Source organism: Pleurodeles waltl, chromosome 3_2 (genome assembly GCF_031143425.1).
Source record: "Pleurodeles waltl isolate 20211129_DDA chromosome 3_2, aPleWal1.hap1.20221129, whole genome shotgun sequence".
NCBI lineage: Eukaryota > Metazoa > Chordata > Amphibia > Caudata > Salamandridae > Pleurodeles > Pleurodeles waltl.
In genome coordinates, this window is record NC_090441.1 from 1,214,297 (window position 1) to 1,237,030 (window position 22,734).

Sequence of the window (22,734 nt, forward strand, 5' to 3'; positions counted from 1 at the left end):
TCGGGCGGCATCGTTCTGAGTTGGCTTGCGTCGATCCAGTAGGGCTGTGTGTTGAAGTTCCGGTCTTGTCGCTGGCGCTGCGTCGATCTTCTGTTGCGAAGTAGGGCTGCGTCGTTCCAGACTCGGTGTGCGGCAAAATCTTCACCGCGAGCAGGCTGTGCGTCGTTCTTGGCAGGCGGTGCGTCGAATTTTCGCCACACGGGGAATTCAGCTGCAGGAGAGAAGTCTTTTTGGTCTTGAGACTTCAGGGAACAGGAGGCAAGCTCTATCCAAGCCCTTGGAGGGCACTCCTGCAGCAAAGCAAGAGAGCAGCAAGACAGCAGGGCAACAGCAAGGCAACAGTCCTCTTCAGAAAGCAGTCAGGGGAGTCTTTTAGGCAGCCAGACAGTTCTTCTTGACAGGGCGCAGGTTCTGGTTCAGGTTTCTTCTCCAGGAAGTGTCTGTCTTGGTAGGGCAGGGGCCCTGTTTTTATACCCAAAAGTGCCTTTGAAGTGGGGGAGACTACAAAGAATGGCTCAGAAGTGCACAAGTTCCCCTTTCAGTTCAATCCTGTCTGCCAGGGTCCCAGTAGGGGGTGTGGCAGTCCTTTGTGTGAGGGCAGGCTACTGTCCATTGTCATGTAAGTGTCAGGCCTTCCACCCTCCCAGCCCAGGAAGACCCATTCAAAATGCAGATGTATGCAAGTGAGGCTGAATATTCTGTGTTTGGGGTGTGCCTGAGTGAATGCACAAGGAGCTGTCAACTAAACCCAGCCAGACATGGATTGTAAGGCACAGAAAGATTTAAGGGCAGAGAAATGCTCACTTTCTAAAAGATATTTATTTTCCAAGCAGCCAAGGACCCCCTGAGGAGGCTTTGAGGACACCCTATGGTCCCCAAGTTCACAGTTTGGGAACCCCTGAAATAAATGGTACAAACAACTTTCATAGATTATGTGCAGCAACAGTGAATAAACTTACAGCGTGTTCCATTTAATGGGTGGATGGCAAAAACAGGAAAGTAGCAGGAAACCCTCTTCAGGTTCAGAAGCACACAAAATGTCAGTGCGAACAGCAGAGACCATGTTACATATATGGTGCACTGTCCTTGTTTGCGCCACAGCGTACCTTTAAGCAGGTACACCAAGCACAAACAGGGATGGTGTGGCGTATTACAATGAATGTGCTATCCCTAAGGCAGCCGCAGACTTGTGCTGCCCTGAGAGCAGTGCATTCAGTGAAATACTGAGTGGCTGCTTCACTGCTTCTTTGTGTAGGTGGCAACCTGTCTGCACTTTAAAGAGGTGTTAGAGGTGGGTGTGGTGAGTGACTGCACCCGCCTGCAGAAGGATGTCTGGTGGGTCCATGCAACCCTCTTTCGTCGCTCCATAGGCTGCCCTCAGTGGGCGCACAGTCATAGGTACAGAGTCAAAGTGATTCCCTCATGAAGATTGTGCTGGTACTACATGTGCAGCAGCGCTATCAGCAGTACGGCAGGGGCAGCACAAGCGCCTGCAGTCCCTTCTGTAATACCACAGTGCCCTGAGGGTCATAAAAAGCGGACATACAGACCTGTTGCATCCCTAGGGCATTATCTGTAATATGACTTCAGGATGCTAATGCTAGATTTATCTCCAGTAATAAACAAAGCCACAAAACACAAAGACAAGGGTGAAACCAACAAAGGTGCAGGAAATGCTAAGGGTGAACTATCTGAGCAAAGCTGAAACCTTAAAACACAGCTACTTGCGAGGTAGTGATGGTTTCTCACTGTCACCACTTAAAGCAGTAGCTTTCAAACTGCACCCTGTGTAAAACAATTAACATTGGGACTCGAGAATGATAAACAATTTTTAACAATTATTCTACACATTTGGCAGCTTTAAACATATTTAGAAGTCATATATTGTTGCAGTTATGTTACGTTATCCCTTATAAATGATCACCAAATACACAACTGTCAACATCCTGTGTGCAAATATATATAAAGAAAAGATTGTATACTAAAATTAAACATGAGGCAACTGCTACCAATTCTGTGTTACATCCAAAAGAAAGTACACACCATTAGCACCTCATCAGAAGATGTCCTTGTGGTAGCTATGTTGCAATAAATATGAACAGCACCATACAGGAGGAGTTTAAATTTCAGGTAACAGGAACTCTGATTCCGTATTACGAAGTAAGGATATTTAGCAAAAGCATTGAATAATGACAATCAATAATCAAGAAAAAGATAGGTGTAGGTTGTTGTTTGAAGATAAAATAACGAGACAGACACTGGGCAGAGGCAAGAGGTTCTGGGACTCCAGACTGTGAAAGGCTCCTTCTGTGTTTTTAAGGATTTTATTTCAAATAGCCGAAGCATTGCACACTTACTTCAGAAATACTGGAAGGTGTTAGATGCAGGCCCTGACACCAGACAAAAATTGTCTCTGGCTTCTAGATTCTAACATGCACAAACAGAAGTAGGCACAAGTGCTTATGACTGTGTTTGCATGCCTTAACATATTAATGCCGGTCTTATTAAATTTGCCAATGCTTGTTGTTTACTTGCTCCATCTTATTAGGGTGACGTCAGTCCAATCCCAGTTTTTTCAGACAATTGCCTTAAGCAGGCTGACTTTTCCAATTACCAGCACAGATCTACAACTCTGAGGATGCGTAGTACTGTTGGCTCAAAAGCCAAAGGCAGCTGGAATTCAAACTAATGAATGTGTAACGTTAGCAGCAATGTAAACGGAAGACAACTGCTCACTAGACATTGAACACAGTTCCTGGTCACTGAATATTTGATTCCCGGAATGCTATTTCGTTCTTGTAAAGCAGAGGTGGCTAACTTAGATCCAAGAGGGCAGAATCCATGGCAGATTTTCAAGATATCCACAAAAGATACAACGTTACAAAGAACAAATCAAAAGAGTTCTCATTTACATAGTTCATAGCTATCCTGAACACCTGGCAATATTCAAGACCTACTAAACCTATGCTGGACATCCTTGTACTAAAGTGTAACAGCAGTGAATAGAGGCATTTTGGCACTGATGATATACAACACAACCAGTACAAATGTGTGCATAATCGCAAAGGTTCCTTAGAGCTCCAGAAAAACAAATTCAGGTTATGTTTAAAGAGTAGATGGTTTTCCCTTACTGTGAGCAGGAGATGAAGTTCATTCCAGAAAGCAGTCACCTTGATAAAAAGGGGTGTCCTCAGTGGCGGCTCGCGGGAGGGAAAAGGGGTGGGGTGGCACGTGGCAGGAGGGGGGGACACCAAATATTGTAATTTAAAAAAACAAATACTTACCTTACTTGCCACACAGCGATGATCCTCGGTCCTCGACTGCAGTGCAGGCAAATGCTCCCAAGCCTGCCCTGCGTCCAGAGCACCCAGCAAGGGCGCTCTGAGGCAGAGTGAAATTCTCTGCCTGCTTTCTCCAACCCAGCAATGCAGTGCCTGCTTTGCTGGGGTGGAGAGAGCCCAGTGTGCATGTGTGTTTGGCCGGCCCAAGACTGCCGGCCAAATATACATGCGCATCGTGCTCATCACAGCCCGTGACCCCGCTCCTTTTACAAGAAAACAATAATAAACAATAAACACAGTTTATTATGGTTTTCTTGTAAAGGTTTTGCAGCTGCTGGCGGGGGCTACGCTCCTTCGCCATAGCGGAAGAAACACCTCTGGGTGTCCTAGCAGAGACTAGGAAGGATGAGCATTGCAAGGTAAATATTGCATCCTGCTACAGCTCTTAACCTTGAGCATCTGATGGACCAGGAGCTGTATTAATCCCTTTAAGGATTTTGGTGCTCCGTTTTGAACCTGTGTGTCAAATGTAAAGCATTCTAAGTGATGATTTCAAATTACCACTTTATTTTTGCAAATCTGTTTTTATTGTTTATATTACAACCATAATAACAACTGCTGAGTCAGGTAGGGAAGAAGAAGGGACGAAAGGAGAGACAGGGGAGGAGATCTTTACATGTTGGTGGTTTTTACAAACATATTTCATAATTCAGTGTAGCATTTGTGGTCCAACATGTACATTCAAGTCCAGCGATTAGCGTGTCGAAGAACATGGGAAGGAAGATTGTTAGGTGTGGTTGTTTGTGGGGTTATGGGTGATCCACCTATTTGCGATGTAGGGGGTGTAATAACTTTCATAATGAGGGATGATCAGCCATAGTCATGTGAGAGAGAGACCTCCAAACCCATCACAGTCTCCAGGGTGCTGCCAGAGTACAATTATTTTAACTGGTGGGGTTATCATAATGTCACTGTTATGTGGGTCTGTGGGGTTGCGAGATAGTGGCTCTTCAGTACTGAGTAGATCCTTCATGGTGGGTGGATGTCTTTTTTGGCCTCAACGTTCACTACAAAGCTATCCCAGCACTCAGTCCCAGGGCGTAGTAGGCCTATTTAATTTTTAAACAAAATAAATGCAAAGTCAATAAACCTTTGGAGATATTTGGCTCTAGGACGAATTCCCAAGAAACATGATTCAGGAGTAGGGGTCAGCAAGTGATCCATCATTTCAGCTGTCTCAGCAATAATTGTTTGCCAAGTGCGGTGCAGTGGGGGGCACTCCTACACCATTTGGTACAACCCTGCCTCAATCAGTTTACATCTTGGACATTCAGAAACTGATGTAGGGAACAGGCAATTAATGTTGTGGGGGGGATAGGTATGCTTGATGTATGTATCTGAACTGGGTGAAGCAGAATCTTGGATTGTGGGAGACCTCTTTCAGTTTTTGGAGAGCTTTTGTCCATGTCCACTGCCCTCTAGGAGTGGGTGTTGTCTGATAGCTAGGGCCACGTGACGTCAGTCCTTTCCCCACACCAACTCCAACAGTAAGTAATTCAGCTCCCAAAAGAAGCTCCAATTGCCAGTGCGGCAAAGATATACAACCTAGGAAGTATTAACATCTTAGCATGGGGATAATGGCAGAGAGCACCAGAAGGGAAGCAAACCACAGATAGAGCAAAGAGTGCAGCCTAGGTTGCCATCTTTAAGGGCGTCCACGGACTGGTAGATTTGTATGCCTAAATACTTAAATGATTCATGGCACCATTGCAGGCGATGGAAGAGCGGCCCTGAGAGGTACAGGAATCTGGGTAAGGGGAAACAAGCAGGACTTTGACCAATTCACCTGGAGGCCTGAGACGTCTCCAAAGGCATCCATAAAAGATATCAGATCCCTTAGGGAGGTCCCGCTATTTCATAAGTATATCAGTGCATCATCAGCGTAAAGTGATAAGTATCCAGTTCTTGGATCCTCCATCGTTGAGCATGCAAACACAGGCGGCAGGTGAGAGGCTCCATAGCAATCACGAAGAGTAACAGCAAGAGCGGACAACCCTGCCTAGTACCTCTGGGGATTGGAAAACTGTCAGATATCAATTTACCTGTCTTTACTCTGAGCATGGGGTTACAGTACAAAGTGCAGATCCATTTCAATGATCCCAGCCCGAAGCCCATATAACACAGGGTTGCAAGTAGAAACTTCTAACTGAACATCAAAACCTTTTTCGATATCTAAAGACGCTGTAACCTGGTCGTATGCGGCTTGTGGGGTATCTTGGATTAGTCTCAGAAGCTATCTGATGTTAAGAAAAGTACTACGACCTGAGATTAATCCAGACTGATCTTCATGGACTAACACCCTGATCAAGGGAAGGAGTCCGTTCGCGAGGTTCTTACCTAAGCTCTTGCAGTCAAGGTTAAGAAGGGATAATAGTCTGTATGAGCGCACATCCGTGGGATCGCGTCATGGTTTGGGTGGGACTACTATTAATGCCTCGCACTGCGATTCCGGGAGCTCACCCTGTGCCCATGTCTCATTGAATACTTCCAACAGGGGCTGGGCAAGGAGCTCAGAATATGTGACGTAATACTCAATCAGCAGTCCATCCGTGCCCAGCGTTTTATTCTGGGCTATCTCAGCAATGGCTGCTTGTAATTCTTCAAATCCAATGGGCTAGTCGAGGTCACCTGCCTGTAATGGGGAGAGTTGGGCCAGGGGGAGATCCTTCCAAGAATGTCTCCATCTGCTCAGGAGTGGGAGCCAGATTTGCAGTGTATAGTGTGCGGTATTAGTTGCAAAAGGAGTCATTAATGGCGGTTTGCGTGATGGCCAGGGAGCCGTCTTCCAATTTAATAATTTAATAGCTCTGATCTGGGTGAGCTGACGTTCTTTGCGAACAAGCCATGCCAGCAGCCTCCCCAAGCTTATAGTCATGTCTGCTTAAATGTACTTCCGTCTCGCTATGTGTTTTTCGGAGATCCCAGAGGTGAGCAGGTTTGGCCATCTGGCCCGCGACTGCCCTCCTCAGGAGGCGTAGCTCCTTCTCCAATGATAACAATTCTGTGTGCAGTACGCGTCTCACTCACCAGGTAACCAAGAGGCAGTGACCCCCTCACTATTGTCTTGTGGGCATCGCATTCCGTGGCACGAAGAGAAGTGGATTCCATATTATACACAAAGCATTGTGCAATATACATGGAGAGTTCCTCCTTAAAGGGGGGATCGAGTCTGTGAGTGCTTCAGTTTGCAAGCGCCATTTGGGGATATTGGGGCATGGCCTGCCCCAATGTAATTCTGCTAGCAATGAGCAGTGGTCGGAGAGAGTTCAGGCCTTCACCATCCCAGGTAGGCGGAGTCCAGGATCAAATCTATCCTGGTGTGTAGGAGTACTCCTGGTCCTGGATGACTGATATGCCATAAATAATTAAGGTCACTGTCCATGAGCCAGGAACCAAAACAATGGGATGCTCATCTATTCTGTGCCCCACACAGATGTAGTCAAGATCTAAATCTAATACACAATTGAAGTCTCCCCCACACAGGCATGGGGTCATCGGGTCATGAAAAAGTGAAGGTCTAAGCGTATTGAGGAATTCTCCCTGGTTATGATTGGGTGCATATATACCTATCATCAACAAAGGACTCCCGTCAAAAAGTCCTTCAAGTGCAACATATTGACCCCTTGCATCAGCATTATAGATCTTCATGGTATAAGGGACTCCCTGTGCTATCCATATTAACACTCATTGGGCAAATGCCGATGAGGATGTGCCATATACCTGCCAATGCCATTTGGATTTGAGTTTCCGAATCCCTGTTTTCGTGTGGTGGGTTTCTTATAGGATAGCGAAGTGCACGTGATGGCACTTAAGATACACATACATTTGGTAGCGCTTAGTTGGTGTCGCCATACCACGCACATTCCATTTCAACACAGTGTAGTTACCAGTATGTGTACTCATTGTAATAGAAAGCGTAGGTGAGTCCGCCTTTCCAGGCTCTACAACCATGACAGTCTCCACCCTCCTACCCCCACATTTAGCATGTGTACAAGACAAGTGTCTCCCAGCGATGAACCCCTCTCCCCTCTTCCCATTCAAACACTTCGGCTCTGCATAAACAAACGAAAATTAACAAACATGATAATGCTCATCAAACCCCACCCAAGGCAGGTGACATACTAGCCTTCTGCTAAATACCTCCAACCCACAACTTATGCAAACAATAGGAACAACACTTGGAGTAAAACATATCCATGTGGAAGTCTCTTGGCAAAGCATGGTAGGTTGAATAGCGTCTTACCTCATTGCTTCAGCCCCTAACAATTGGATCCACATTAAGTATCTTGTGGAAAAGCTAGAACAACCCATCCATAAGGGGATGCAGTAATTTGACAATTCTGAGCCTCCCAGCCGCAACTCCCCGAGTCCTCTTGCACCATAATAGGGGATGAGGATACCAACCAGTAGGTACATCCTAAACATGCAGCACTGATGAAGTTGGTAAAACAGGGACCGGCCGTGTAGTACTTAGCAGAGAACAGATAACTGTCCACCAATGGTGCACAGGGACATTATCTGTGGATAACCATTGTGAGCGGTTCAATGCTCAATACTCAGAGATCATCAACTGCGCGGAGGGTAATGTCTGAGCCTTTAGTTATGTTTGCTGATGCTGTGCGGGAGCTCCCGCAGTCTGATCCAGATACCTAGGGGCGTCATTCTCTAAGTGATGCAAAGGAATTTGTGGTGTATTTGGTGGTTTCCTGCTTGCTCCTCTGCCGCCTATGATTTGGTAGGTTTGCCCTTTGATTGATTGCGTCGACTGCAACGGGAGCGAGGTGTCAGCCATTCGCCAGCCATGGGCTCTCCTTTCTAGGGCTGGGATATTCTTTTGGTGTGCATCCATGTCCAGACATCGTCTTGTGTGGAGAAAATGTGTGTTGTCTCACCGTCTACGACCTGGAGCTTCACAGGAAACATCAAAGCATATTTAATAGTCGAGTCACGAAGACATTGTTTAACCTTGACATAGAAGCCCCGTAGCCTCTGCTCATCTGCTGTAAAGTCAGGGTATGCAGTGATGGAAGCATCTTCAAATCATTAAGGCCCCTGAACTCGTAAGCACAGTAGGACCAGGTCTCAATCGCAGTAATTGAGGAGGCGGGCAATTAGCGGGCACGGTGGAGCTCCTAGTGGGGGCAGAATACTGGGCATTCTATGCACCCTTTCGATCGAGAAGAATTTTGGCACTTTAACAGCTAGCACATTGTCCATCAGCCATTTCTCTATGAAAAGCTCTTGCATTGTCCCTCCACTTGTTCGGGGAAACCCAGGAAGCAAATATTACTGGGCTTGGAGTGCCCTTCTCATCTTCCAGCCTGCAGTGCAGGGTCACTACCTCTGCACTCAGGAGTTTCATCTGCGTATGCAGCTCCTGAATGGTGGGCCTCATGGTGCCAATTGAATATTCAGTTTCCTTTACCCTTTCAGTCAGTTTGCGTTGGTCAGCCCAGAGAAGGTCAACATCCTGAGAGACCGTGACAATCTTGGTTTCCAATTACGTTTTAGTGTCTAGGATAGCCTGTAGGACCCTTTCGAATTGAGTGGAGTGCTTGTGAAGAGTTGCTTCTAGTTGGCGCAAGGCTGCAGATGTGTTGGGTATGATGAACGAGGAAAGAAACGAGTCCGGACGTTCCTGCAGTGAGGGCTTGGTGACTTTAGGTTTCAACATTATGCTGGATTGTGTCCAAGTATTGTATTAGGAAGTGCTGACAAATACTGGTGTCACCAGCATGAATCTTGAAAGAGTGGGGGAGCGATGGTGGCCTTTTAGATGCCCACTATTTGAGATGGTTGATCATGATATTGTGCAACATTCAACGTTGGTGGAGAGCGGGACAATCCATGGGTTAAGAGTGCTAAGGAGCACTTTGTGGCAGCAGTGAGCATCTGCGGCCAGTAGTTGCCATGATGTCACAGGTCAGTGATTGTCTTGCAGGTATGTACAGCAGAATACTACTGTCCAGCGGTGTGGCGAGTCTCGCCAGTTGCTGAAGAATTGAGCTCTAATTAATGTGGGGGAGGGGTGGTTCTGTATGAAAGGTGAAGGTAGCCTCCAACTTAACGGCCCATGCAATACCGGCAGTGCAGGACAGCATGTGCAGGATGTATTAGGTTGTCTGGGTGTTGAGGTGGTGGGGGGGGCTTTGTCAAGTGGGAGCGACCAGGTAGTCTCCAGCATTAATCTATTGTGGATGCTGTCAGCTGCTGTGAAATGTGGCCAGTAAGCACTGTAGAGTAGAGCCCTACCCAGCCGAGGGGAGATAGGGTGAGTTAGCAGTCTACCAGGTTGTAGCTTTGATGCTGCCACCAGCCTGTACTAACCCCTCACTTAGCACCTTTGTGTTTATGCTAGGGGGTTGATTATAGGCCACTCCCGACCATACCTGGCCCCAGGCCACCTGCTCCTGGGCCATGCTCAACCTCCCCTGACAGTTCCATTCTGGATGATGTCAGCCGCATCAGCAGCACTAGGTTTCAAGTGGGCAAACTAGAAGGTACCTGTAAAGGGAGGTTTGGCACACTGCGCAGTCAGGTATGCGGGACTTTCTGGGCCGAGTGTTCCATGATCACCCGTAGGGCCACTGTGTCCCATGGCTGGTGCGCGATGCGTCACAGGCCACGCCTCAGCTGGCGGGTTGTTGAAAATGTATAGCCCTGTTTCGGGTGCTTGTGTCTTCGGAGCAACGCTATCAGGGTCTTAGGCTTGATTCCCAGGCAGTACAGATAGCAGGCTGGAAGTAGCTGGGGTTGCGGGTTGTGCGCAATCGCAGTGGGGAGGCCGCACCGTCGAACTAGAGGTTCACTTACGGTCCGTCCCGATTTCTCATCCCCATCAGGCATGAAAAGCAATTTTCATGTTTGCTCTGTACACTGCATGCTTTTTGACAGCTTATTCCTTGGTGGGGAAACTGGATGAATAAGATGCAGCAGGATGATGTTGGGGCCTGAAGCTGGGATTTTCGCTAATCGTCCGACTTGGCCGCCATCTTAGCCACACCCCGATTTCAACGACTTAAAGCCTATTAAGTCCTACAAAAATGGCAGAGAAGTCTTAAAATGTTAAGGTTTTATTTTCAGAGTTGTTTTCATGCAGGAATCGATTAAAATAGTCAAAATCAATTAATCAACAAATCAGTGTTCAAAACTGTGGTTAGAGTACAAAAATCAATCAAAGAACTTACTATAGTTCAGGTCAGCACAAAGTCTAAGCTAGGAGAGAAATGTGGCATGGATTTATCTCCATGGATCAGTAGGAAAAGACTGTTTACATCTCAAAAGAACATACTCATAGATTTTAGAAAAAAATAATTCATACATTTACAACATTTGTACATGGTTTTCATGGATTAAACCAATCAGAATTGAATAAAATGAAACAACTGCAACCAAATACATTTAATACATCTCTCATAATTCTACAACATGGAGTTTCTCATGAACACCACCTGCACTACAACAAATATAGTTTCATCATGTGTGAACCTTCCAACACAACTAGCCGCAACCTTAAATTAATACATTTCTACTCAGAAGAGCTTGTAAAGGTCTCTGTCCTTGCCCATGAAACACATTCAAACATTATTCTGGTGAGACACGAAAATACTAGTTTATTCATGTGATACTGATTGCTGGCAGTAGACGTCACAAACGTGATGAAGTCTGCAGTCTAAAATTTCCATTTTAGAGTTTGAGTTTTCATTAGTGTGCTGCATTACATTTCAGAGTAACAGTGTTATCAAATATGTACTTTTTAACCCTACACGTAGCATTATGTATGCAGCAGCATTTGGAATGTGTTGCAGTTGATTGAAACTGAAGCCTATCAGTTAGGCTTTCTGTGGGGTCCACAATATTTTGCCAAATTGAAGTGGTCTGTCTTTCATTTACAGCGGGGTGAGGGTCACTCTTTAGTGCTGTCAGATCTTTACCCGATTTGATGGAGGAGTTCAGAAGCACTCTCTAGTGGTCAGAACTTGGTGCAGGAGAGCCAAAGGGTTAAGTACTGATCTGAACTTTTAAGGCCCCTCTTAAACCTAAGACACTGAACATTGATATCTGGAATGCAATGGCAGTGCCAGACCTTTCAATCCTTCCTCTTAGGAATGGCAGGTATAATTTACCTGTTAAAATTACCCATTCAATATTTTATTCAACATGAGTTAGATATATGGGGGCGTGGCCAGGCCAGGCAAGATGGCGGATGCGATTCTTTGAAGCTCCATTCACTGGCCTGCTCATCGGAATCTATCCTGGCCTGGTATCCCACCTGATGACCACTGGGGGCCAAAAACCACAGACAGCAGCCCATCCCGAGCCAGATGCAGTTTTTGAGGGCCTGCTGACGCTCCCGTGAGCCACACGGATGAGCCTAAGCCAAGGGCCTCTCTCTGGGACCAGACCACATGGGGAAAGATCATGCTAAAAATCCACCGACCAGCATTTCCTTGTCTTCCGCCACAGCAACTGGCTCTCTGACCTCTGGAGGGGTCTGCTGTTCCTCCTTGGAGACCTGCCAAGGAGCCAGAATCTCGCTCTGTGCCACAACACGACTGAAGACCATGGGAGGCCCAGGACAACCAGCTGAGCCGCAGTGGCCCTTCAAAGCATAGCACCTAACTCCTATCAGCTTACATCCTCTGTTGACTGTCATAAGCTTGCCTGGCTCTCCCCCAACACATGTCCCCTCGCACCAGCGCTCATATCGGAATGAGCGAGGGAGACTGCCAGCAGCTAACAGGGCCTGGCCGCCCAACATAGCCCACTAACCTCTCACATAGGTCACCCTTGACAACCCCGGCCCTCTCTAACTCCTGCGAGCTAGAACCCCCCCCTTCGAACTGTTTCTCACTTGAGATCCCCGCCTGCACTGGCATTCACACAAAGGGGGGATCCCCATAATCTAAGGAGAGACAGGGCCCCCCCAGTGCTTAATTTGTGCTTGTTGTAACCGGTGCTAAGCACCGACTCTTATTTTTGAGGGCCGGTGCTTAGGCTTCTGTCTCGAGCATTTACAGCGAGCTAAAGACACATATGGGAAAGACGGAGGAAGAGAAACACGAAAAAGCTTCACAATGGGAGAAAGCAGAAAGCTGCAAGCTGAGCTGAAGGGACAGGGAGGGGTTTTAAATGGATTGAAGAGGCCCGAGATGACTTCAGGATCACGCTGCCTCATTACCCCCTGTTCGCACATTTAATTGCAGCAGCCATGTGTTTAAGAGAAAGGCTTTTAGCACCGGCACGTTTTTATTTACAAATTAAGCACTAGGGGCCTCCAACATGAAAACTGCTGGGTGCTGCTAGACATCCCCTTACTTTCGCCTGGCTCCCTATGGGCTCTCCATCAACTGCTGACGGGCCTCCCGCCTCAGCCCCACTATCGAGGCGTGCAGTGGAGAAGGAGGATTTACTATCACTGAGGGCCCTCTATCTAAGCTGAGCACTGCACAAGAACATGATCCTGGGGGCCCAACAGGAGTCTCCCTCAATGCCAGTTAACCCTCGTGAGCAGGAGTGACTCAGCTCCCCCCATGCCTCACCTGCGAATCACACCTGGGGCCCGGAATACAATAACCCCCAGCCCCACCCAAGACCCTTTTATGGTCCAGGGCTGACAGGACTTACTGGCTGGTGCCCGGGACACTAAACCTACCGAGCCCACTGACTCTCCTTGCCCCGATGATCGCGCTGTGTCATTTGGTAGAGACACTTTCTTTTAGAAATTAATTGCCCCTGACAGAATACCATGGACACTTCAGGACTGCTCAACTGACCCCCAGAGCGGATATCTGCAACATGTTAACCCAGCAAGGGCTATTCATTCCTGGGCCTTTGCATGTAACACAATACCTCGCCGGGACGACAGGGGGAGGGACAGGTGGGAGTACACCTACAACTCATTGGGGGCTCCACCCCCTGCGGAGCATTGCTGCACCGTCTGCAGAACTTCATCAACTCATTCTCCCCAGTGGGAGCCAACACCATCTTCTCCGCTCTTCAAGCACATTTAACCCTATACCAAACTATAAACCACCGAGGCGAGCCTCATTAAACCCCTGCACCATGGACAGACTCCACTCAGCTAACCCCGACCCCACCATCAGAGGCTGCGATTCCACCCACTGCTATCCCTTACACATCACTGTGATGACCCACGCTAGTGGCATCCACATCAGACAAACTGGACCATGTATTAGCAGCCATAGAACACCCACATTTCTGTGGAGACCCGTCTGGGTGCTTTAACAACTGAACTACTTTGTCAGCGACGATCAGGTGTCTGATGGAGAAAAACAACTGGCCAACCTACACCCCATTACAATGGACAACCAGCAAACCATCTGGGAACTGCAGGAACAAGCCCCTCGACTAGAAGATAGAGCAGATGACATTGAAGGCAAAATACGCATATTGGGCCTACCAGAATGGGTTGATACTTGGTTTAAACCTTTTACACCTGCATTTGAGCTCACGCACTTTTTTTTTTTTTACACTGGAAAGAGCCCACTATGTGCCCACTCACCGCTCTCCCCTGGGATGCCCTCCCTCGACCTATGCTGGCAAAACTTCTACACTTTAAAGACGGGGATGCTCTTCTCTGAGGCAGCTCACCATACTGGCCCACTTCAAATGGAGGACAAAGTGATCATGCTCTTACCGACTGCACCAGAATAGTTCAGCTACAGTGGACCTTCTTACGAGAGGGCAAACGCCACCTATGCCAAATGGGGGTCCAGTACTCACTGATATCCCCGGCCCGCCTAAAGGTCATCACTGATGACACTATACTTTTCTTCACTGACCCAAAAGAAGCTTGGGGCAGGGCGGACCAACAGTACGGACTGTAATGGATCACCCCGGACCCCACCAGGCCCTGCCTAAACCAAGACAGAAACGGCATAAAACATCCTACGCTGGCGATAACCCACAGTCGGACCTGACAACACCCCCAAATCTTGAACAGATTACTGAAAATAAATGGCGGGTTTGCAGGCAGCAGTGGACAAAGGAACTAACAACACTGCAGATGATGAGAAAGGCCCCCACATTTTTACAACCAATAATGACATGCTCCTCTCGGACGACTCCCAGCAAGTTTCCTTGAGTCCCCCAAGAGTGGCACCACAAACAGCAGAAACCCTCATATAAACATCCGCTACCAATGTTCCTCTTTGCTTGAATGTTCTGCTTACTTCTAACATGTGGAAAGTGCTTAATTTAAGCCGATGGTTGCCGGTGGGGGGCACCGGCCTTATTTTTGGGGTCCGGCACTTATTTTTCTGCATCAGACAATTACTGCGAGCAAAAGTCACATAATGGGAAAGAGGAGGAAGAGAAAGACAGTAAATCGTCACAAAAGGAGAAAGCAGAAAGCTACAAGAGTGAGCAGAAGGGGCAGGGAGTGGCTGTAAATGGATTAAAGAGGCCCGAGGTGGCTGTAGAACGATGCTGCTCAGTAGTCTGTGCTCACACATTTAATTACAGCACCCTTGCCTTTCAGAGAGAGCTTTGGGCACCGGCACATTTTTATTTACAAATAAAGCACTGAATGTTGATGACATAGACACTGCAACACCCCCTCGCTCCTCCCAATCCCTATCACCACACTCATCCTCTCCATCTGCAAAACAGCCACTCTCAAGCATCCTATTCTAACCCCTCCCATTATTACACAGCTTACTCTCCCCCCCAATGTGGCTTCCTGAGTGCTTGCCGGCCTTGTAACTCACTGCGCTCAGATCAAGTTTGCTTTTACCAAACTTCTCCCCTGGCAGTCTTTGCGGGTTCCCATGGCCTCTACACTTCATACACCAGGGAACCATAACACCACACTCCAGCTCTTGGCTACCCCCGCACTACTCTTAAGTTTTCACCACCAATACCGTTTGGGCATACTGCTGTTGCAGTAGGCTCCTCATGTTCTTCCTACCCAGTTTTAGATGGTCCCACACCCTATACTGTTCCCAACTCCCACTCATAGCAAGGCAGGCCATTGATGCGTAACCTCTACATTCAGAGATGGCACAGTCATCAAGCTGGCAGGCATGGCGGGAAACCCCCTCTTTCCCTGCACCCCTCACACTTCATACTTACCATACAGCCCCCACATGATGTAATTTGCTTTCTTACACTGAAAGCATGCACACCGCCAGAAAGCGTTACTCAGTATATGCTAATATAAAAAGTCAACACGTGTAAATATTCTTCCTACTAGAGGGGCACACAATGAAAGAGGAGAAAGAGTGCCTACATAAATGCTGGAGAGGCTTTCTGTGTGCAACCACCCACTCAGCAAACACCTGTGGCATCCCCTTTCAAGTACTTGACAAAACTATAGACATAGAATGTCACTATGCCCTCCTGGAAGGACGCCTGGATGGCCATCTACTGCTCCTTGGTAGCATTCATGCTCCCCATTCTGAACAGGAAGACATTTGGGACCCCTCTCCACTATACTGGCTCACAAAACTGTACTCCAGTGACTCCTTGGCGGAGACTACAATTGCGTTTTAGATCTCCTCCTAGACAGGTCACACACACCCCTACCACGCTCCCCCCTTACACACAAACAGCATGCCTACATAGCTGGGCACGATAATGGTCCCTCGTTGACGCTTGGCGGTCTCACAACCCCACTGGCAAACTTTACTCATTCTACTCAGTACCTCACAAACTTCACATACTCTTTGACCGCTTCTTATGTTTGACGCCCCTGTTTCCTATGGTACATAATTAAGATTACTTAGGCCGTGTGGTCTCTGACCATGATGCCCATCTTGTGGACCTACAATGGGTAGAACCTATGCCACCGAACCATACTTAGCAACTCCAATGCAACTGTTTAGACGACCCAGTCTTCCGTAAGAGCAGGGCAATCATCCAACATTACTTTGCAGAGAACCAAGGCAGTGCCTCCACAAGACTGATGGAATGAGACGCTTTTAAAGAGGTGATGCATGGCCTCTGCATACAACCAGTAGTGGGTATTCACAAAACTCTAGATGAAGAAATAGCAGGTGCCGAGAAACACCTTGCCGACGTGAGCACGGCGGCAACTGCAACCACGTGAAGGTCACGCAACTCACACAACTCACAGCCACGAAAGCGTCATACACATTGGTCTTAGAACACCTCTGCAGCTTTAATTTCACAGCCCATGCAGCAAACGTTCACAGGGAAGGGGACAAGCCTGGCCAGCTCCTAGCCTGGTTAACACAGCAGGAACACGCAACAGCCCTCATCACTGAACTGATTTCGCCAGCCAGCACCCACAATCATGCACAACAGAAAATACTGGAACTATTTCACACTTATTACTCATCACTATACTACATCTTGTCTGAATCTTCCAGGGAGCACTCCTGTGCATTCCTCACAGACATAACTTTACCCCTCATCCCCACCCCTGCTAGGCTTGCCCTCAATACTAAAATAACAATAGAAGACATCACACAGGTAATCAGGGAGCTGGCCCTGGGTTTGACGGCCTGCCACCTGAGTACTACACCACATTTTCTGCACTTCTGGTTCCCAGACTGGCAGACCTGTACGAGGTGGCACTGAACGCAGGAGAATTCCCGCAATGGTGCCGGGAATCACTCCTGGTGTGGATCCCCAAACCGGGTAGAAATCCGACACAGCCATCATCATCTCTACCCGTTGTAATATTAGGCACGGATTATAAAATATTGGGTAAAATATTGGTGGATCATTATGCCCGGGTTCTCCCAAAACTAATGTCCATTGACCAAAACAAGTTTGTCCCCAGACGCAGCACCTCCATAAGCATTCACCAGTTATTTAACATACAGGATCGTGTAAAGGGATGATACCTACAAGCGGTCTGTCTGATTTTAGACCTGGAGAAGGTTTCTGACACACTAACGTGGCACCACCTTTTCCAGGTAAATCGAATGAGAGTCGGACCACAACTCCTCGTATACACCTAACTTCTTTACACCAAGCCGACATCTTGAATACGTCTCGGATGTCTCATCTCCACTTCTATTTCAGTAAGCAGAGGAACTAGACAGGGGTGCTCCCTTTAACCATTACTTTTCGCCCTCACGATGGAACCTCTGGCTATATGCTTACGGGACGAGGGCTGCAGGTGGGGAATACCCCTGGAGGACAGGACTCATGCCGTATCCCTGTACGCCAATGACCTTATCATCTACATGAAATACATCAAGTGAGACCTTTCCTCACTACAGAACACACTAAATACATGTGCAAGGGCTTCTGGACTCAGAGAGAACTGGAGTAAATCGTCCAGACACCCACTTCATCCCAAACACCGCTTCGCTGGTGGGGAGCAGCTACCCGTTACTTGGGGATCTGTCTATACCACAACTCTCAGATATATTCGACAGGAACCTTCGGGTGTCAAAGGGCAAGTGCAATTTTGGTGATCGTTATCTCTTGCCCTGATTGGCAAGATAGCACCAGTGAAGATGATCATACTACCCCACCTCCTTTACTATTTTCCAAAATTTACCATTATTCCGCTACGCTCCTTCTTCAAGGAGCTTGGCTCCTTACTGGGTAGTCTTATTTGGGGAAACAAGCAAGACCGCGTAGCTCTTTGAAAATTACAGCTTCCCATAGACTGAGGAGGGCTGGGAGTCCCACCATTTGAGGCTTATTTTCTGGCAGCACAGTTACAATGGCTTTCACATTGGACTGTTGGGTGGTATACAGGGGAGACTTGCAGTGAAGATGGGATTCTGCCCCTCCTGGCAATCTGCCGCGTCTTGCTCCCAAGTACCATGCACCTTTCCCCCGACCTCTTCAAGTGGCAGTAGCCTAGGTGTGCATGGCAAGAATATATTGAATGTCACCAGGATCACTGGTTTATGCTCCAGCACTGCCCCGGGTTGGCCTCCCCAAATTCCCCATGTTCTTTATGTGCCACAATATAGCTGCTTGGACAAAATAATCTATCCACACGATCTGAGACCTCTTTCTGAATGGCTAGCACAACCTATTTAACCAACTAATAACAGATTATAACCTACTACCAGGACAGTTCCTCCTACACCGTCAGCTCACAAATACATGCCGCACCCTGTGGAGTTTCACCGGGTAGAGGCCGTGACACACACAGTAATACAAACCATACTCATAATGGGCATTGGTCGTCACCTCATCATCTGGCTATACAAAGTCATTTGTGACTTAACGATGGCTCCCTTGGACATGCTCTGACACAAATGGGAAGATGAATTTGGGCGCGTATTGTATGACAAAGAGTGGGCGATGGCCTTAGAATTCCCTCAACAGGTGTCCTGTAACTCCCACTTAAAAAACGTACAACTTTTCATGCTATACCGAGCATACCTCACCCCAGCCCAAATAAATCATTATTTCCCCCAGGCGGGTGCATGCTGTCTGCACTGCTGGGTTCTGGTGCAGACCTGGCACATATGCTCTGGTCCTGCCCTTCATCATTTCTGAGAAAAAGTACATGCTACACTGCAAAACGTTACAGAACTCACAAGCATTCATACCTGGGAAGCATGATCACTTTGCATTATCAAACAGCACAAGCAATACTAAGTATGCATTCACTTTGCCTCCCTAGCACTCCTCCTCGCCAAACGCATGCTCAGCCTGCACTGGTGCTCTCCAATAATACCCCCACTAGCTGCTTGGTACGGGGCAGTCCATAAGTGAGGGATGGCTGAAGAAGACTCCCTTTGATAGGATGAGGTATGTAACCTCTGCAAGCGACCCATTTCCTCATACTGGGCTACCTTCCTTTCTGTAGCACACCGGGTATGATGATCTCCCCCTTAATGGATCTGCGAAAACCCCACCACTTGCCGCTACCTCAACAATGGCCTTTATTTCCACCTGCCCGCCCCACCAGCACATTCCACTCTTTCTCCCTCACCAGTGGACCTCAACCACATGGTTCATGCCCATATGTCTCAACATTTGACAGATGTATCCCGCCGTAACTCCACATCTCGTTACCCACACCCTCTTCCAACCCATTTCACAAACCTGATCCCAATTTATACGGTTTTAACAAAGCATTTTTCATCCACCAATGTACACATTGATTGCAGCTTTATTCACCACATAGCTACCTGATTGACACTCTTGCTACTCTTTTATTTGTGTCCATTACTCAAAGATCTGTATGAATATTCATACTGAAACAGTTAAATGTTGTGGACTGTATTTGTTGATATACTTACAAAACCTAATAAAAACTATTTTCGAAAACTAAATCATGGGGGAGGCTCATTTATCTAAAACCTCCATTACAGCTACTTAAGGTAGGTAAGTTGTAGAAGGAGGAGTCACTGCAGCATGTTTTGCAGAAGCAGAAGACAAATTGAAATATCTATAATGAGCACTAAAACTGCAGAAAAGGGCATGATTCTTTATACAGTTACACAAGCCTATGCAGTGGGATTAAATGGATGTCTATTCTGCACCAAGCTGGCGATTGCAGAGTGCAGCAGGTGGAGAAGAACATGTTGTGAGTATACGGGGTTAAAGGTGCATCTTTGTTTGGAAAGGTGGTGGAATTCTTAGGCAAAGGTAATGGGCTGCCCTGGAGAAACAGGGTGGAGGGAGGCAGCCACTACTGCAGTTTGGGGGTTACGCTAGAGAGATAAGGCACATGTAGGCAGCCACTATTGCAGTGGTTGCCTTGGAGGACTGGGGCACATTGATACCACTACTTCACATAAGGGCTTATATTGCATAGGTGGGACATAGAGAAGCAGCTATTACATGAGGTTAGGGGATGCCTTGGAGAAGCTGGTTATATGGAGAAAGGTACCCTTGCAGTTTAGGTGGAGTGCAAGTGGTCATTTACTACTGCAGTTAATGGCCTACCTTAGAGAAGGTTGCTTGCATCTTGGTGTGGTAGGCTGTAGGGAGGCAGCTGCTACTGTAGTTTCCAGGTTTCATGAAGGTGTGGGGTATGTTATGGAAATTAAGGCTAGCGCTGTTAAATATAACTGAACCTTCTTTTGCCTTTAGTAAGTGGATGGGCAGGGCTATAGGATGGAGCTGCCAGTGCAAAAGGGGCCTCTTTTAAATACAAGCAAAGACAATACATCAGATAATTCCCAGCATTTTCTAATGTGATCTTCAGGAATTTGACTTAAGAATCCAACCCATTAAAGCACAATGACATAAATTAAGCTGGCCTCTACCTGGAACTGCCTTTGCTTTAATGTTCGTCAATAGGGAAAATGAAGATCCCTATTTTTACCAAATCTCCCTCTTTCTAGTTTCAAACTTTTGGCATGTATGCATGGAGCCAGTCTTGCAAACAAAACACTTTAATGGCATCCTGTAGCTGGACAATCAATGGTCTAAGCACCTCATCCACAGAATCCCCCAATTAAAAAAACAGGATAGCTACAAATTTAAATTCTGCAATACACACAAACTAGGACACTGTTATCTAGGCTAGCACCACAAATTGTCATATTGCCTTCAAGTAAGAAATCCATTGGAGGCTCTCCATTCGCTGTACAACCCACCACGCCCTGGAATCTGTTGATAGCCAAGATTCTATGCTTCTAGGAGCATTTAAAGTCCAGAAGAAAGGATGGTTGTTCCAGAGATATACCTCAACTACTGACCTTAGGATAGAACTTGGAACAATATAACCCTCTTATCATTAAAAGTAAGCTCCAGAGGTATGCGGCAGTCCCAACCAGCATGCCACACCAAGAAGATACACACCTTGCCCCAACAGGCATCCTCTCCCCATCATAGACTCAGAATGACTTTGACATATGAATGGAATATGAGAACTACACCATCTCAACCAAAAGCTATGCCTCACAACTCACTATGAGAAATATCTGCTGCCACTCAGTATCTAAAGACCAGCATCATAACTGCAGTGCCCGCATACATCACATAATAAAGTATACAGTCCTGCTGTATTTCCTACCTTTAACTACACAATGGGACGAACAGTAACTCTAGTCTGACAGTCATCACAGTCTCAATCTGATATGATCCATGTCACCATATGAAATCACAGCAATTCCTTATCTGAGCCATTCTTCCTCAATAGGACAGACATATAATGCATAAAAAAAGCTCCAGTGTAACCTTGCTGGCCATTGGAGAGCGCACATACAGGCTATGCCAGCCAGCTCAACTCAGTACTTACAAGACAGGGTTTTGAAGCCCAAGGAGATCAGTCACCAGAGGACTCCAACAGAGTCCACCCTGTAGGTCCCAAATAGTCAGTGCATAATTTCAGCCGTTGGTTGGAAGTGGAGCCTACCACCACTCATTTTCTAAGACCGGCACTTACTTTTTCCTCATCAGCCTTTGACTCAGGGCAAGAGAGAAAAAAACACAAAACGAGAAAGAGATAAACGGAAAAACAGTGACAAAAGGAGAAGCCAAGAATGAAAAAGAACCTGCAACAATGAAATAAAGGGGCAGGTACTGTATTCGGCAATCAGACATTCGTCAGCTATGGCTGCAGGCTTCCGAGAAAAACATTAGGCACCACCACTTATTATTTTACAAAATTAGACACTGCAAATAATCACACACTCTGACCAGCGACATCCTGTAATGACAAAAAAATAATTATAGAGCAGTGCATCTAGCTCAGTCTTCTTAATTGTCATCTCACACGACCACTGTGTAAACGAGGACTGTAACATAGGGCCAGAAGTACAAAAATGTAATAATGCATTTCTTAAATAGCGACTTCATAGAAATTGCTGTTTAAGAAATGCAAAATGCTATGTACAGAGATACTGATTTCCTAATAGCGATTCATACAAAGTAGGAATCGCTATTAGGAAATCTGTATCAATAAATCCCATTACATTGTAGTCAATTGGCCAGTTTTGCATTTCCTAAATAGCAATTTCTTATTTAGGAAATGCAAAACCAGGGATGGCAGAGGGCAGAAGAACCCCCTTGGTGCACCCCAAAAATAGGGGTGCACCTGTAGAGCACTCATATGCCTAAAGGGCATGTGTGTGCTCTATTGAAATTAAAAAAGCACCTTAAGGTGTTTTTTTTTAATTGCACCTGGTTACCAACGACTTCAAGTCAGTGGTAATTGCATCTCCTAAATGCGCAAGTCGCATTTAGGAAATGCTTTGTACATCAGAATAGTAATCAAAAATAGGAAATCCCTATTTGTGATTTCTTAAAGGCCTTTGTACATAAGAAAGGGCCGTTTTGCATTTCTTGACAGCCCGAAATACCGATTCTGACATGAAGAAATGCAAAAGGGCTTCGTACATCTGGCCCATAGTCTGTGCAGACAGATCTCTGGTTCACCCTTCCTCTAAACCTATTACACCTATTACCTCCTGCAGATTGATAAGATCTCGGAGCTGATGACCTCCTTTCACAGCTAGCATAGGAAAACGAATTG

General features: G+C 46.8%; 1 long non-coding RNA gene across 1 annotated transcript in view; it reads right to left on the minus strand.

Annotated features, from left to right (window-relative positions):
* Positions 1-22,734, minus strand: part of LOC138286736 (uncharacterized) — a 230,882-nt gene that overhangs the window by 121,549 nt on the left and 86,599 nt on the right. The gene's annotated exons all lie outside the window — the stretch shown is intronic.